Source organism: Cicer arietinum, chromosome 8 (assembly GCF_000331145.2).
Source record: "Cicer arietinum cultivar CDC Frontier isolate Library 1 chromosome 8, Cicar.CDCFrontier_v2.0, whole genome shotgun sequence".
NCBI lineage: Eukaryota > Viridiplantae > Streptophyta > Magnoliopsida > Fabales > Fabaceae > Cicer > Cicer arietinum.
In genome coordinates this window covers 385,378-390,431 of record NC_021167.2, presented here as the reverse complement: position 1 = coordinate 390,431, position 5,054 = coordinate 385,378, and positions in this window count along the sequence as shown.

The following is a 5,054-nucleotide window of genomic DNA, read 5'->3' as shown; positions in this document are numbered from 1 at the left end:
GCGGTTTGTTTGAGTATATATTTGATATTACGATGAATAAGAAGAATCACGCAATTTTATAAAAAAACTACGTAGTCTTTTTAAAACCACAATGACACATAATGATTTTGATTAATTCACGATAAGACCTTTAATATACATTTACCCAGGTGATAACTCGCATCTAAAATACATTGTCTTAACATACTCACACTCACTCTCCAATGAAACAAACAATAATTTCAATAAACAAATAAAGAATATCGAACACTTACGCTCAAGAGTTTGGATGTGTTGGAACATAACTAGTATGTTAGTGTGTGAATTTAAAAATTATTAAAGTTCCGTATTAGAAAACTTTCTTGTATTAGTTATCTTTCAACTTTATAAATACTAAAGTCTTAGATTAGACAGTTCCACATATATGAGATAACTTCTATAACTATATAAAGAGTGTCAAACTCTTGTGAAAAGTACACATAAGTTGGATGTAATTCTCAACATTCTTTCTTCTCCCTATATTGCTCGATACACTTTTGAGTCACTTCTCCATTTTCTTTTTGTCACTTCAAATTTTTTTGAGTGATCTTAATACCATTGTTGTTTTGGTTTTTAGAGCGTTTTATGGTGTTGTAATCACTTCAATTTATGTCTGGTCTTACGTATCATACTTCTAGAGTGGCCATTATAGCAATATTAAGAATTTTTAGATTTTTTGTGTCGGAGTCTCTTTATGAGTGGTCTTAAGTACCCAAGAGTGGTCATTATAGCCATATTAATTGAGTAATTCTATAATGGATTTCTAGTGTGCAATAAAACACTGATACAGTTTTATCTGAATTGTTTTATATTGGAGACGTCGTAGTTGATAGTCTTATTGGAACCAAGTTGGTTCTTGAAATAATTCTTTCATCGTGTTTTGATTTGATGATAACAAATGTATTTTGTGGGAACAATTTAATGCACTAATGATTTAATTAAGTATGCATAAAATAGAACTTAATATCAAAGGAAATGAAGAGAAACCTCATTATAGTATGAATTATTTATATATATATATATATATATATATGGTAAAGAAGGAGAAAAAAAAAAGAGAAATTGGATTCTTAATTTGTTAATAAGATATAAAATTAAGTAAGGAGGTACTCCAATAAAATAAAATAAAATAAAGGAGAAGCTAACCCCTTTCAAGAAACGTTCGAGACGCAGTGCGATAGAGAACATATGTATGTTACACTATATTAGAAACACCATAACACCAGAAATAAGAGTCTAAACTTAAGCAAAAACAATATTTCCAGCATCTAGATTACTATATTAACGGGTACAATAACTGTCATGCTCATCCTAAATAAATCCACCAAATGATGAAATGATGAATCGCGGATAGTAAGTTTGAAGACACCGTCTATATGCAACTTATAATCTTCATATGGATGTGATTTCCATGTGTTATGTTTTAAGTGGAAAAACTGAGAAAGAAACTTAAGAAAGATGGAGAGAATTATGAGAAAAATGAGAGCTTGTATTATTCATCCTTATTTCAAATTAAAAATACAACTCAACTTTTATAACAATCTAACTACTAACAGAATCTAACAAACTTACTAACTCCAACTGACTTCTAACTAACTCTATTTTTGGTATTAACTCTCAACACCCCCATTTAATACCAAAGATCAAAAACAACACTCCACAATCTATTCAACATGTGTTGTAAACACCAATTCTCAATCAGAATTTTGCAACATTCAACATATTCCTCAGCTTTATGAATCTCTCAGCTTTCAAAGCTTTAGTCATAATGTCTGCCAATTGACATTCAGTTCTGCAATGCTTTAAACGGATTCTTCCCTTTGTGACTTGGTCTCTAAGAAAGTGGAACTTTGTTTCTATGTGTTTACTGCGCCCATGAGAAACAAGATTTTTTGCTAAATCGATTGCAGACTTGTTATCAATCTGCAATTCCATCTCTTGTCCAATGTCTACCTCGAGTTCCTTCAACAATGAAGATAACCATAAAGCTTGGCAGGCTGCACCACAAGCTGATATATATTCAGCTTCACAAGTGGAAAGAACCACCACATATTGCTTTCTTGAACTCCATGAAATAGGACCACCAGCAAACATAAAAACATTTTCTGATGTACTCCTTCTATCTTGCTTGTCACCACACCAATCAGAGTCTGAAAATGCTACAAGTTGTAGCTTAGCCTTCCCTGATTGATTAGGAAATAGGACACCAAAATTCACTGTCCCTTTCAGGTATCTCAAGATCCTTTTAGCAGCTGATAAGTGAGATTGCTTTGGTTGAGCCATGAATCTACTGACCATCCCAATACCATAAGAAATCTCTGGCCTGCTATGACAGATGAATCTCAAACAGCCCACCAGCTGTCTAAACAATGTCGCATCAACAAATGGTTCATACTCTAGCACTTCCAGCTTCAAATTTCCCTCTACTGAAACTCTAACTTCATTGCAATAAGTCATTTTGAACCTTTTCAGCACATCTGTAACATACTTCTTCTGATGCATTATTATTCCATCTTTAGTCTTGACAAATTCCATTCCTAGGAAATAAGCCAACTCACCAAGATCAGACATTTCAAATTCTGATTTAAGCTTCAGCTTCATTCTTTCAATTTCTGTTTCACCACTGCCTGTGATAATCAAATCATCCACATACAAGCAGATCAACACCATATCACCATTGCTAAGAATTTTGATGTAAACTCCATACTCAACTGTACACTTTCTAAAACCAGCTTGAGTAAGAAAGGAATCTATTCTTTTGTTCCAAGCTCTTGGAGCTTGCTTTAGCCCATATAATGCTTTCTTCATTCTAAGCACCTTCCCTTTACTGTTTGCAACTTCAAATCCAGGGGGTTGAGTTACATAGACCTCTTCATCAAGAGGACCATTCAAAAAGGCAGATTTTACATCTAGCTGCAGTAGTTTCCAGTTATTCCAGCTTGCCAAAGACACAACAACTCTAACTGTTTCAAATCTAGCAACAGGAGAGAACACTTCACTGTAATCAAATCCCTCCTTTTGCATGAAACCTTTGGCTACCAATCTTGCTTTATGCTTTGCTATGCTCCCATCTGGTTTTAATTTCACCTTATATATCCATTTCACACCAATAGGTGTCTTGCCTTAAGGAAGAGTGACAAGTTCCCATGTGTTATTTTTCTCAATGGATCTAATTTCTTCCTTCATAGCATTGAACCAAATGCTGTTTTCTATTGCTTCCTTGAATGTCACTGGTTCAACTTCAGTCATGAAAGCTAAGTGAACCAGTTCTCCATCATCTGCAATTGCACTATCTGGAAACACTTCATAGTCTTGAGGTCTAGTAGGCAAGTTTCTGTTTCTCATAGATCTTCTCTGAGCACTATCTTGGTCTAGATTTTCCTACACTTCTTCATTGTCAACTTGTTGTTCAATGACTTCAGTGTTTACTGATGATTCAGTTTCTGTAGGTAACTCAAAGACTAAATCATTATTTATGTCTAGTTCTCCCCAACTACTTGTTTCATCAAAGTACACATCTCTATTGTATGTAACTTGCATAGAGGCAGGATTTAGTAGCTTATAAGAACCTGTGGGATGATAACCAATAAAGATAAGCTTTTATCTCTTATCCTCTAGTTTGCTTCTTCTCTGATCAGGCACATGTCTGTAGCATACAGAACCAAAGACTTTGAGATGTCTAACTGATGGTGTCTTGCCTGTCCAAACTTCCTCATGCACTTTATCCTCTAATTGTAGAGTAGGACATCTGTTTAGCATATACACAGCAGTAACCACTGCTTCTCCCCACAGAGCTTTGGGAAGGTTCTTGCCTTTCAACATACTCCTAACCATGTTCATTATGGTTTTGTTCCTCCTTTCAACAACACCATTGTGTTGAGGTGTGTAAGGAGCAGTCACTTCATGCAGAACACCATTTTCAGTGCAAAATCTTTCAAGTTTAGAGGAAGTAAATTCCCCTCCACCATCAGTTCTGAGTATCTTCAATTGTTTTCCAGATTGCTTCTCAGTAAGCACTTTAAAATGTTTCAGATTGGAAAAGACTTCACTCTTGGCTTTGATCAGATAAGTCCATTTTTTTTCTGCTGAACTCATCAACAAAAAGCAGAAAATATTTGTTTCCACCAAAAGATGGAACTTCAAAAGGACCACACACATCAGCATATACAACTTGCAGTAAATCAGTGGCTCTAGTTGGAGTATAATTTCTAAAGGAGTTCCTAGTTTGTTTGCACAGTAAGCAATTCTTACACATAGTCTTAGGAATCTTAATATGAGGTAATCCTAGAACCATTCCTCTTGACTGTAACAATCTCAAGTATTTAAAATTGAGATGACCATACCTCATATGCCATAGCCAAGTTTCATCAGTAATCTTTTCTGCATTGAAACACTTTGCATCAAGTGCTCCAAACTTGACTTGGAAAGTTCTGTTTCTGGTTAGAGGTGCACTCAGGATCTTCTTTTCTGTGTCATCATAAACATCCAGAATTCCATGTTGCAAGTTCATGCTGAAACCTTTCTCCAATAACTGCCCAATGCTGATCAAATTACTCTTCATGGCTGGAACATACAGAACTTCAGTTATCAGGGCCTTCTTGCTATCTCCCCTTCTGATTAAGACATCACCAGTGCCCTTAGCATCAATAGTTCTGTTGTCTGCAAATCTAACTTTGGTTTTCTTTGACTCATCAAAATTTACCAGCCATTCTTTATGACCAGTCATATGGTTTGAACATCCTAAATCAAGATACCATACTTCATCACTTGTAACATCATTTTTTGTTATCATCATGAGTAATCTGCATGGATCTTCATCATCTGTTGTTTTTTCCTTGACCAGATTAGCATCCGCATCAAGATTTCTTCTATGATTATCACTGTTGTTGGAAGCATGACATTCTGAACTATAATGTCCAAAATTGTTGCAGCTGTAACACCTTACTTTCCTTTTATCAACATATTTCTTGCCTTTGAATTGCTTGAACCCTCCTCTTCTGATAGAAGATTCAGGTTGATCTGACCCAACCTTGATA